The 13,824-nt window shown below is 42.1% G+C and overlaps 1 long non-coding RNA gene across 1 annotated transcript in view; it reads left to right on the top strand.

The window, feature by feature from the left end:
* The window catches only part of LOC106991309 (uncharacterized), a 39,584-nt gene that overhangs the window by 4,284 nt on the left and 21,476 nt on the right, over positions 1-13,824 (top strand). The gene's annotated exons all lie outside the window — the stretch shown is intronic.

The following is a 13,824-nucleotide window of genomic DNA, read 5'->3' on the forward strand; positions in this document are numbered from 1 at the left end:
GAAGAGAAATTAATATGACCTGTGGTGTTGACTGCTACCTCAAGTTGAAGAGAGGAGGGTTAAAAGAGAGAATATTGAAGAGTAGTAAAAAATTATGTGTAATTTTCAGTTGTTTAAGCAGTATATAAATCAAAAATTCCAGGAAGTTCAAATATATGTATTTCATGAGTTGAGATTACCCTAAAATAAAAACTAAAATCATATTAAAATTTTCTGAACCTTTCAGAAGATATAGTATCCCAAAGGGGCTTCATAGAAGGAAAATCATAGTAGCTTGCCAATTCCAGTTCTGGTCAGGCATTCTTAGAATAAATATCTTGGAGTGGATTTTAGGCTCATGGGGATTCTACTTTCAGACTATCAACCAACGGGCCAAAACAAGGCTTTTGAAAATTTTCTCTACTGAAATCCTCAGTCTGCAAATCTGGATAGTGATGCAAATATAGAAGTTTCATTGCTGGTACTTTGAGTGCTGATAAATTTGGACTTTAATACAAAGAAAATGATTGCTCTTTCTCTTCTCTAGAAAATAAAACTAAGAACAACTCCCTTATCAGAATACCTGTGTTCTACGACTAATGTAAGGCAACTGATCAAGTATACATTACACACTGAGTTCATCCCTCACAGAGAGCTGAGGAGCAAGGACACACAGCGAGTGAAAGGCTGTGGCGCTTACAGACAAAGCAGCCCCAATACTCCCCAGTTAGCTCAGTGGTGACAGTGGGCAAAGGACTGAGAGCAACAACATAGGGCAGGGTTATCAGGGAAGGCTTCCCAGGCATTGCATCAATGCACAAGGAGAGAGAAGGAATTCACACCAGGGAGGGAAATTATTTATGGCATCGCAAGGGGAAAAGAGGATTTTTTTCAAGGTCCTGGTATCTCTGTTACTCTGTCCTAGTGTTTGGACATATGGAGGTACCATTGCCACTGAAGTACTGAAATGTGCCAGAAGACTTGGAATGTCTTAAGAGCACACTGTGAAGGGCTGCTGACACAATTCCAGTTATGCCTTGGTACAAATATCATGTCAGATTGATGTCTGGAAAGCAACTGAGATTTGAAAAACTGCCTAATGAGCTCTTGTGTTCTTTTTATCTTTTTTTTTTTTTTTTGTGCAAACCAGACTCAACATGCCATTGGTAACTTCCTCAGAACTCAACAAGATAAAAGTCTGTAAAAGGGACTTGCTGGCTATCTTGATCCCTAATGGAAAGTTCTTAAAACTTGGATTTGATGAGCCCAGGCCATGCCATGCAACATTTAGTTACATGTTCAGTCTAAATATTTTCTATTTTGTGTCCCTTTAGCAGACACTATATCCCTTCCTCCCATCTATAAGTTGTCTTAGCTCAAAGGGATGGTTTTTGCTGTGTTAGTGTTATCTCACAGCCTGGGGCAAATTAACAGATAAAGTGAAAGTGAAAGTCGCTCAGTCTGACTTTGTGACCCCCACAGACTATACAGTCCATGGAATTCTCCAGGCTGAGATACTGGCATGGGCAGCCTTTCCCTTCTTCAGGGGATCTTCCCAATCCAGGGATCAAACCCAGGTCTCGTGCATTGCAGGCAGATTTTTACCAGCTGAGCCACAAGGGAAGCCCAAGAATACTGGAGTGGATAACCTATCTCTCTAGCGGATCTTCCCAACCCGGGAATTGAAGGGATAACAGAAAACAAGAAGACAAAATCTAGTAAGAAGAGGCCAGTGCGGAAGGGTGTGCATGCCCTGGGTATGAAGAGAAGAACGAAGCACCTTCATGTTCTTTGAGAGCCCGTTTGACCCATGCACTCTTAAAAGCAGCAGAAGAAATGAGCTGAGAGTGGAAAAGAGTGTCGGGGGATGGAGGGGTGGGTGATGTTGTTACTTAGCAACAGGGAAGCTTCTGGCCAATGTTCTGAACTGAACAAAGGAAAGCAGCTGGGATGGCGTGGAATAAATGAATGTGGAAAAAAATGAAAGGGAGGAAAGTAGATGTGGCGGCGAGGGAGGGCTTAGCGGAGAATGAAAAATAACACAGTAAAGGAAAAGCATGAAAATGGATGTGGTAGGTACTTAAACACCAGAAGACTATGAATAAAAATCATTTTGGAATAAAGAGATCTGAAAGAAAGGCGAAAATAACCAAAAGGGTAAGGAAACATCTGCAGTGGAAGCAGCCGGCAACTGGAAGGATAAAATCCCCCAGGGCAGGGAACTCTCGGCTTAAAATCTGGCTCTTCCTTGGTGTTTCAGGTCACACCAGGATGGATTTGCTGCATGGTTCCTGGAACAGAGTTCAAACCACCTGAGCCTGATTCTATTTGAAAGATGAGCTGGGAGGTAGGGTGGCTCTAGGAATATTTTTTGTAACATTTTATAATAGGTATGAACCCTCAAGTGTTAGTTCAGATGGTAAAGAATCTGCCTGAAATGTGGGAGACCTGGGTTCAATCCCTGGGTTGGAAAGAGTCCCTGAAGATGGGAATGGCGACCCACTCCCTTGTATTCTTGTCTGGAGAATCCCATGGACACAAGAGCCTGGAGAGCTATAGTCCACTGGGTGGCAAAGAGTTGGACATGACTGAGCGACTAACAATTTCACTTTCATGAACCCTTAGAATGACCCCAAAATAACTTTTAGGTTTTTGGACCACTACATCAGGACCAACCTAAAAGGAAACTCCAGGAGAATTGGATATATACTTTAAAACAGGCTAGTAAACGAATTCTATCTTTGATTCGTCTAATGTTGCATTAGTTTCTACTGTACAGCAAAGTGAATCAGCCATTTATATACTTTTTTGGTGTTGCTCATTCGCTAAATCATCTCCAGCTCTTTGCAACCCCATGAAATGCAGCATGCTGGTCTTCCCTGTCCTTCACTATCTCCTGGAGCTTGCTCAAACTCATGTCCATTGAGTTGGTGATGCCATCCAACCATCTCATCCTCTGTCACCGCATACTTTTATCCTCTCTTTTTTAGATTCCCTTTCCATTTAGGTCACCACAGAGCACTGAGTAGAGTTCCCTGTGCTACAGATTAGGTTCTCATTATTTATCTATTTTATATACAGTATCAGTTCAGTTCAGTTTAGTTGCTCAGTTGTGTCCGACTCTTTGTGACCCCATGAACTGCAGCAGGCCAGGCCTCCCTGTCCACCACCAACTCCCATAGTTCACCCAAACTCTTGTCCATCGAGTCGGTGATGCCATCCAGCCATCTCATCCTCTGTCGTCCCCTTCTCCTCCTGCCCCCAATCCCTCCCAGCATCAGAGTCTTTTCCAATGAGTCAACTCTTCGCATGAGGTGGCCAAAGTATTGGAGTTTCAGCTTTAGCATCAGTCTTTCCAAAGAACACCCAGGGCTGATCTCCTTTGGAATGTATATATGTCAATCCCAATCTCCCAGTTCATCCCATTTCCTCCTTTCCCCTTGGTATCTATACATTTGTTCTCTATGTCTGTGTCTCTATTTCTGCTTTGTGAACAAGATTATCTATACTCATTTTTTTTTTAAGAGTCTTCATATATGTGTTAATATATGGTATTTGTTTAAATGGCATTTTCTCAGTCCCTGCACAGGGTCATCATATCCTGTTTTACAGGGCTGCATGGAGTTACTTATATTATCAACAACCATATTGGTTGATATGTTATTTCTCTTTGTCTATATATAAAATAGGATTAAGTGTTTAAGTTATTCCTCTTTAAAAACCTTTTCTTATCTATAACATATAATTGTCCTAAGTAGCATCAGTCATGTCTGACTCTTTGAGATCCCGTGTACTGTAGCCCACCAGGTTTCTCTGTACACGGGATTCTCCAGGCAAGAAAACTGGAGTGGATTGCCATGCCCTCCTCCAACAACTTATTATAAGTGATTTCTAATTAAGCATGTTGAATAATAACATGCTTTTTGGTCTACGTCTTTCCCAAATCTCACTGAAATGACAGTAAAAGGACACTACATGAAGAACTAATGAAAATTAGACAAGGTTTGGTATACCAGTTATCTGTCTCACCACCTCAAAATTTAGTGGCTTAATATAACAGTATTTATTAGTTCACAGTTCTTGAGGCAGCAGTTTGTTCAGGGTTTAGCTGCAATAACTTATCTCTGCTCCACGTGGCACTGACTTAGATTACTTGCAATTGCAGTTGGTGGACAGTTAGCTGGAGTTAATGATTGGGGTGCCTCAGATCTCCACAAGCCTCTCCAGCAGGCTGGCTCAGGCTTCTTCACATATTATTGAGGTTCCAAAGGAGGTGAGAAGAAGCTGCAAAGGCTTCTTGAGGCCTTGCTATTGGTCACAAATTCTCACTTCTGCAGCTTTCTATCGTCAAACAAGTTGCAAGGTGTTTTGGACTGAACTGCATTCCCCCCCCAAATTCATATGTTGACGCCCTAACCTCGAATGTGACTTGATGTAATTTAAAAGCAGATAGGGCCTTTAAATTACAGTTAAATGAGATCATAAGGGTGGGGCGATCATCCAATAGGGCCAGTGCTCTTATAAGAAGAGGAAAAGACTAGGGATGTGAATATACAGAGAAAAAGTGTGGCCAGAAACCAACTCTGCTAACATCTTGATCTTGGACTTCTAGCCTCCAGAACTATGAAAAATGAATTTTTTTTGCTTAAGCCACTGGTCTATGGTATTTTGTTATGGCAACCTTAAGAGACTAATACACAAGGCTGATTCAGATTTAAGGGGTGGAAAATAGACCACCTCTTGATGAAAGGAGCCATAAACAATTTTGGGTCATTTTTAATCCACCACACTTGGAAAATGTCAGCTTGCTTTAGAAAGTAGAGGTGTATCAAGAGGTATACTTAAAGTAAAGCACAAACTATTCCCACTTCCTCCACACACACTTACTTCCCTTTGTAATGGATAATGCATTAATTTTTTTTTTTAATTTAGGTAAATAACAGATAGTCGTTTAGTAGGCATATATCTAATTAGGATCTAGAAAATGATATTAAGACATAGAATTTTCATTAGAAAGGGAACCACTCATCTGTCCTCAACTTCCTCCTGCTTAGGAAAAGGAAGAAATGATTAGAAAATAAGTCCTATACCAGAGATTTGAGAACTGCATAGGTATAGAAAGCAGTTTGTTGTTCTTACTCATGTGCTGGAGTAAGGAGGAAATACATTTTGGTTGAGAGGGCTCCTGATTTCAATAGGGATGCTAAGGTAGAAGAAGGCAAATAGCAGTGATTAGCTGCTACAGCCAAGGCAGCTGTGCTGACCGTAATAACAGCCGTGGGAATGGCATGGGATTCAGAATGACACATTTCTCAAAACTCTCTGCAAGTGCTTTATGTACATTAGAGTTACAGTGGTCATAACAGATGGCAGCCAGCTAGGTTTGTAATTCATTTGTATAATGGGAAACACTCCAGTATCAGTGGTCGTGGCTCTGGTGGTGTGTCTTTGAACTCAGTAGTTCTGGTGTCAGCCTTCTGACACTTGTGTTTCCAGACTTTCCAGTGATTTTTGGAAGCACCTAATTCCCTGTCTTAAAACTCTTTCTACTTAAAGTACCTAGAGTGGTCCCGTGCCCTGAACACTACTAACATGCATCCCAGTAGGACCCTGCGTCCCTGCCATGTTTACTTCCCCAGTTTCTGGGTATATTATTAAGACAGATGACTTCAGAAAGTGGCAGAATTCCTACAACTTGACAGGTTGAGTAAAAAATTACTGTAATATTTTTTAAAGTGCATCCCTGGGGAAATCACAGAGATGAGGCCATGGTATTTCCTATCCATCTGCACTTTTGGCCAGTGCAAAAGATGGATGAGTCTTGAGAATCACAGAGGATTAGTGTAGGCTAAGTCAAGTGGGAATTCCAAATACACTGATCTTCCAAATCCAGTTGCTTTATTGCAGCAAATCGGCACCCACTGTATGACTGCAGCTTTTATCTGGATGCGCCATTCTCTCTGCTCCAGCAGAGAACACTATAAGTAGTTTGATTTCACCTCAGATGACAGAAACAGATTTTCAGCTCCAAGTTATTTTAACTCTCTATTCTCTGTGCCATGACTTAGTCTATAAGAACTAAGTTGTCTCACCATCCTCAGCCAAATTAGCAATAATATGCTGATGAGCTCGAGAGAGCAGGAAGCGGCTGGTATTTTAGACTGAAACTGCATGCCAGAAGGTAGGAAATAAACCCTGTTCAAATGCAGTGACGGCTCAGGATCTGCGCTGCGTGGCCTGTGCAAGTTTATCCTCTCTAATGTCAAGGACAATTTGTTTCCTACCTCCAGAAAAAAGTACTATGATTTCTGGTGCTCTTTGGATTTTAGAAGCAACAGACGTGGTGTTTTGTGTGCACTTCAGCTCCTTCCTGAGTGACTTGAGAGGCTGACAGCTTCAAGCAGGGTCCAGAGGAAGACTCTCCAGGTGGTCCAGGCTGTGCCTTTTCTATATGGCCTATTAGGACCCAGTGAGATCAGTGATGGTTAAAAATCACATGAAGTCTGCGGTGTGGAAACGTTACAACAGTACAAGATTCACAGTAGAAGCCTCAAGGATTTAGAACAAAGCTATGCCTTCTTCAGTGAGGTCCAGTCTTTTTTTGGAGGAAGAGAACTTGGCTGGCCACTGGGCCCTGATAGAAACCAGGTGACTATGAAATATAAGCTGCTCATCATGCACTGAGTGTTATCTGATCTACCCAGCTATAAAGTCAAGCATATCCAAGTGGAAACAGTATCTGGTGAGGTCTGAGCAGACATCTGAGCAGGTCCTGAAAGCTCCAGTTTCCTAGGCTGGTGGCTTCTTACTATGCCTACCCATGCCACATGCCCCTTCTCCACCAACCAGACTTGCAACACCAGGAACACTTCTCCAGTATCAGCTAACTGAAAAAAAAAAAAAAAAGAAAACGAAAATGGAACTTACAGATGGCTTTGCATAATAAGCTGGCATCAGCTTCAAATGGATTGCTGAGAGCCACTCAGTCCCACTTATTGGAAGGTGAAAAATTCTCACTGTAGGTAGAACTTTAAGTGGAATAACATCCTTGTTTTATCCTGGAGAGATAAGCTGATGTACAGTCACAAATACGTTGGTCAGATTGCTATAGACATGAAAAGAATAAGACAAGAGAAGGGGTGACCACGAAGCTTGGGAAGAAGCATGTGGGTGGGTCTCATAAAATGGGCCTATGTTGTGAAGACATTAAGGTTCCATAGAAATGTCCACCACATTGTTGTCAACCCGATAGCTGTCCTTTCTTGAGAACAAGACTTCAGTTTTGTACAGGTACCCATGCTCCTCCTGTGACTTTATACTTCACAGAAGACTGGTCTTCCCCAACAGGTGAATCAATTAATCGAGCCCATTATGGTTATTCTATTTTCTAGATGAGTGGTTGGCTTAAAAAGGACCATGTGACCCAATTGTAGCCAATGAGACTTTGAAGGAAGTCTGCTGTGGGGTTATTTCTGTGTAAGTTTATCTATTAAAAAGAAAAATAAGAGGTGATCTCTTCTTCCGCCTCACTTTGAATTGGGAGCTAGTCTTACAAATAAGAGAGGGGGAGCATTTCTGCTTGTGGTGGTTGTAAGAGCAACATCCGGTTTCTAAGGCCAGCTGTGTCTGTAGTAGCCTCCGACGTCAAGGGCCAACGTGTCAACTGTGAAAGCTGTGATTTCTGATACTAAGTGGCAGCAGCAGCCGTGTCCTCACAGGAATAGTTTTGTGATATGATTTTGGTCATACCCTGGACCGCATGAACTTGACTGCTCCCCTGGACAATCTCTCAACTAACCAATATCCTTTAAATAATCCCTTTTCTGCCCACACCAGGCAAAGTCCATTTCTATTGTTCGTGATGAGGCTCCCTGGCTGGTATCAGTTCAGTTCAGTTCAGTGGCTCAGGCACATCCAACTCTTTGCAACCCCGTGGACTGCAGCACACCAGGCTTCCCTGTCCATTACCAACTCTCGGAGTTTACTCAAACTCATGTCCATTGAGTCGGTGATGCCATCCAGCCATCTCATCCTCTGTCGTTCCATTCCCTTCCCACCTTCAATCTTTCCCAACATCAGGCTCTTTTCCAATGAGTCAGTCCTTCGCATCAGGTGGCCAAAGTACTGGAGTTTCAGCTTCAGCATCATTCCTTCCAAAGAAATCTCAGGGCTGATCTCCTTCAGAATGGACTGGCTGGATCTCCTTGCAGTCCAAGGGAGTCTCAAGAGTCTTCTCCAACACCACAGTTCAAAAGCATCAATTCTTCGGTGCTCAGCCTTCTTCACAGTCCAACTCTCACATCCGTACATAACCACAGGAAAAACCATAGCCTTGACGAGACGGACCTTTGTTGGCAAAGTAATGTCTTTGCTTTTCAATATGCTATCTAGGTTGGTCATAAGTTTTCTTCCAAGGAGTAATCGTCTTTTAATTTCATGGCTGCAGTCACCATCTGCAGTGATTTTGAAGCCCAAAAAATAAAGTCTGACACTGTTTCAGCCAAGCACTCCTTAAAATTATTCTGCTACATTCTATAATAAAAAGAACTCCCTACCTCCTCTCATTTCTAATGGAATCACAGTTCTGAGACCATTTTCCTCACAGAACAGCTGAAATAACCTATTAACAGTTGAAAGTATGAAGATTTGAAAATAAGCTAATGTCCATATGAACTATAATTTTTTTCATCAAACAAAAACCATAAAAAGCATTGTATGTGAGGTTACATGCTGCATATTAAGCTATATGCAGCATACGAAGTTGAAAACCCAGAATTTAATGTGAAATGTTTTGAGCCTTAAATTTGGACAATCAATTAATAATTTAAAAGAAAAAACTATGTAAGTTATAGACCTAATTTGGTTTCCACTTAAAGTAGAGGATGAGACAAAGACTTGGCTGCAGGGCATGTGTTAAGGAGGTGATTCCAGGGAATAGGAGTAAAGGAGCAAGGAGAATGGGACCAGAGGAGCGGAAAAGTCAACACAAGGGGGTGTTATCCAAATCTCTGCTGTAGGCACAGGAACTCAGTTTGGCTGGAACTTCTGCAAAGTGTGAATTTTTTCCAGAATTTTCCATCTGAGGGAAGAGAGGATGAAGCCTCGCTCCCACATTAGTTTATGGCTGATGTCTCTCTGGGCAGCACTAACAAAGCTCCCCTCAGGGTTATGTTGATATATAAGCCCAAGGTATGGGAGAGGTCCAAGGCAGAAAGCAGAATAATTCTGTACCTGCTTGAGATGGGACCTTGTCAATAGGAGTTTAACCTGAGCTCTCAGCAGATGAAACAGAGATGGACCAAAGAAATGAGAATAAGGTTCCAAGGTATTTGTTGCATAAAACAAACATATGTAAAAGCCAGTTACGGCACATTGTTTGCCAGTATTTGAACTTTGGGCCATTGGCTTAGAAATTCACAAACTGAATTCACAGAATCATCTAACGAACAGGTCATAGAGATAAAATATACAATTGTTTTAAGAAAGAGGGCTGGTTTCTGCTTTTTATTTATACATTAATTCACTTAATTTAATGAATGTTCACCACATGCTAGGTGCTGGAGATACATCAAAGAACAAGATAAACAAAGTACCTGCCTGTTGAGCTGGCATTCTGGTTGAGAGGCAGTCAACAAACAATGAGTAAGGTGATTTCAGATTTCTTAGTTACAGGGGCTTGTGGAAATGAACCAAAGCAAGCTAATAGCGAGAGAAGCATGGCTGCTATTTTAGGTAGGCACGTGGAAGGCTTCTCTACATAAATGACGTCTGAGAAAAGACCTGAATGAGAAGGAACTACCCAAATGAAAGTCAGGGAAGAACATGCTAGGCAATTGTTGAGCCACAAAGTCCTACCTGACTCTTTGAGACCTCAGGGACTGTAGCATGCCGGGCTCCTCTGTCCTTTACTATCTCCCAGGGTTTGCTTAAATTCATGTCCATTGCATTGGTGATGCTATCTAACCATCTCATCCTCTGCCAGCCTCTTCTTTGCCTTCAGTCTTTCCCAGCATCAGAGTCTTTTCCAAAGAGTCAGCTCTTTGCATCAGGTGGCCAATATATTAGAGCTTCCGCTTCAGCAGCAGTCCCTCCACTATGCTAGGCAAAGGGAATAGTTGATGTAGGAGCCCTGAGAGAGGCATAAGCGTTTGTATTTCGTGAAGTTGAGGGTGAGAGAGAAATAGCAAGTGATGAAGTGAAACAGGTCGGCTGCAGGCAGGTCAGGCAGAGTCCTGTGGATTATGGCCAGGAGGTCAGGCCTCACTCTTAATGAGATGGGAAGCCATTGCAAAATGGTAATTAGAGGAGGGATGTGATCTAATTTGGTTTTGAAAAATCCACTCTATGTGCCGCATGGAGTGTTTCCAGGCAGTTATGTTCCCTGGAACAGAACACACCCGAGAATTTGTATTTTCCATAAACAAGTTAATCTCTCAGTCACATTTGCTTTAAAACACAATAGGTGTCCACACAAAGACTTGCAGGCAAAACATTCTAAGCAGCATTATTCATAATAGCCAAAAAGTAGAAACAACTCCAATGTCCATGAGCCAGTGAGTGGAAAAACAAAATGTGCTTATACAAGGGAAAACTATTTAACATAAAAAGAGATCTTGATACACATTCCAACATGAACATCGGAATCATCATGCTAAGTGAAAGACTCCAGACCCAGAAAGCCACATATTGCCTGCTTCTACTTATATGAAATGTCCAGAAAAGGCTGATCTATATATAAACAGATTAGTCATTACCTGGGGCCGGGAGTGGAGACAGAGATTAACTGTAAAAGAGCGGAAGGGTCATATTGGAATGATGGAAATGTTCTAAAACAGTATGGCAGTCATGGTTGTGCAAAAATGATAAATTTGCTGGAAATCATTGAATTGCATCCTTGAAACAGGTGAATTTGAAGGCCTGTAAATTATACCTCAATCAAGTTGCTTCTAAAAACATGTGGATATTTCTAAATTTAGGACATAAATCTTCAGATTGTATGGACCCTTGGTCTTCACAGACCTTGGCCTGATCTGAGGTTTTCCCTGCCCACCCTTGCTCCAGGCAACACCAAGCTGGCCAGCTTTCCAGTCACCAGTGCCCTGCTTCAGAACCGGCTGAGTTAAAGCTTTTTCCTCTTTTAATTTTTTTCCCTTGCAAGAGATCATACCCCTTCCAAGCTCTATCTGTGCAGTTGGTTGATTCCCATGTAAGGAATCTCTTTATCATCTTTAGTGCCCCTACTTTTCTCTCTCACTTTCCTAGCTTTTGTCAAGTGTTTCTATTTATTTTAAACTATCCATATTTATTTGGTTGCTCCAGGTTTTAGTTGTGGCATGCAGGGCCTAGTTCCCTAAGGAGGAAAATGGGGCCGCCTACATTGGGAGCACAGAGTCTTAGCCACTGGACCACGAGGGAAGTCTCTTGTCCACTGTTTTGCCTTGTTTTTTAAATTTCCTTTACTACTACCACTTTTTCTCCTCTCTCCCTCTATTTTTTTCTTCTCCTCCCTTTTCTACTTCTATTTTCTTCACTGTCACCTCCCACTCTTTCTCTGTTTTTGTTCCACTTGGGACCCCACCAAGAGACTGTAAAGCTCGTAGCCCTTACCTGGGAGAACAGTACTGGGGACAGACACATCAGTACCAGGGAGAGGAGAGACTAAGTGGTACTTTATGGCAGCCCCCTCCAGTGTTCTTGCCTAGAGAATCCCCATAGACAGAGGAGCCTGGCTGGCTACAGCCCATGGGGTTGCACACGGCTGAGCGACCAAGCACAGCACAAGTGGTACTTTGCCCAATCAATCTCTAAACTTAAAAAGTACCCAAAATGTCTATCTCAGAAATACCTCAAAATTGCCCTCCACCTCACAGGCACAACCAAACCTGCTTCTACCTCTACTATATTCACGGGAAATAAAAAGCTATTAAATCATATTTTAATACTTTTGTTTATTTGTATATCAGTTCAGTTCAGTCGCTGAGTCATGTCCGACTCTTTGTGACCCCATGAATCGCAGCACGTCAGGCCTCCCTGTCCATCACCAACTCCCGGAGTTCACTCAAACTCATGTCCATCGAGTTGGTGATGCCATCCAGCCATCTCATCCTCTGTCGTCCCCTTCTCCTCCCGCCCCCCATCCCTCCCACCATCAGGGTCTTTTCCAATGAGTCAGTCCTTCGCATCAGGTGGCCAAAGTATTGGAGTTTCAGCTTCAGCATCATTCCTTCCAAAGAAATCCCAGGACTGATCTCCTTCAGAATGGACCAGTTGGATCTCCTTGCAGTCCAAGGGACTCTCAAGAGTCTTCTCCAACATCACAGTTCAAAAGCATCAATTCTTCGGTGCTCAGCTTTCTTTATAGTCCAACTCTCACATCCATACATGACTACTGGAAAAACCATAGCCTTGACTAGACGGACATTTGTATAACTGTATTTTTAAATTATTTTTTATTATGAACAAGCATACAACAAGCATAACAAGCATAACTGCAAAAAAAGTATTATATTGACATTGATGAAAACACTTTTGTGTGCTGATCAAGTAAAAGACACAGTACTTAACATATTTCTGTAGAAAAAAATGATCTCTGAAGTCCAAGCAAAATTTAGGTTTTATTTTTGGTTTATTAATTGGAGACCATTATTATTTAATTGGTTTTAAGTACTTTTAAGTCTTAAGTGATACTCACTCAGTCATGTGTGACTCTTTGTGACCCCATGGACTGTAGCCTGCCAGGCTTCTCTGTCTATGGAATTCTCCAGGCAAGAATACTGGAGGGGGTTGTCATTCCCTTCTGCAGGAGATCTTCCTGACTCATGGGTCAAGCCCAGGTCTCCTGCATTTCAGGCAGATTCTTTACCATGTGAGTCAGCAGGGAAGTGCTATACATAATTGTTCCATTGGCTGACTTCCTATCTTGCTTTATTGCAACTTTTCCCTGATACATTCTTAAAAGCAAAAGGTAACTAAGCAAAATTAAATTTCCCTGTTGAACAGATGACAGATTTGTTGTCATCATCCTTGGATCTTCCTTTCACATGAAATCTATTAGAATGGTGGCAATGATTAACATACTAATAGTCTAATACTAGGGGCTCCCCAGGTGGCTCGAGTGATAAAGAATTCATCTGCCTGTGTATAACGGACTTTTGGACTCAGAGGGAGAGGGAGAGGGTGGGATGATTTGGGAGAATGACATTCTAACATGTATACTATCATGTAAGAATTGAATCGCCAGTCTATGTCTGACGCAGGATGCAGCATGCTTGGGGCTGGTGCATGGGGATGACCCAGAGAGATGTTATGGGGAGGGAGGTGGGAGGGGGAAAAAAAAAAAAAAACTCATCTGCCAATGCAGGAGATATAGGAGACACCAGTTCAATCCCTGGGTTGGGAAGATTCCCTGGAGGAGGGCATGGTGACCCACTTCAGTATTCTTGCCTGGAGAATCCCATGGACTGAGGAGCCTGGTGGGCTACGTCCACAGGGTCTCAAAGCATCAGACATGACTGAAGTGATTTAGCAAGAAAACAAGTCTAATATTAGTGTCATCTGACTTCACTTATTGTTTACAAATATATTTTTAAAATGAGCTTCTAAATTCCTTTAAAATTCAGCTGTAGGGAAACAATTAGGACCGTAGCTCATAATTACTTATTATGCGAGATTATGAAATCAGAGGTTACTAGTAAGTCTTGCCTTAAGGGATGGATAAATACAGACATGCCTCGGCAAACTGCATACAAGGCTGAAAGAAACTCTTCAGTTCCACTGGGAGAAGAGTAGGAGGAAACAACGCTGACCTTTCATTTCCTGTAGGTTGCTTGTAATTTATGAGATTCT

Source organism: Ovis aries, chromosome 8 (genome assembly GCF_016772045.2).
Source record: "Ovis aries strain OAR_USU_Benz2616 breed Rambouillet chromosome 8, ARS-UI_Ramb_v3.0, whole genome shotgun sequence".
In the NCBI taxonomy this organism is placed as follows: Eukaryota; Metazoa; Chordata; class Mammalia; order Artiodactyla; family Bovidae; genus Ovis; species Ovis aries.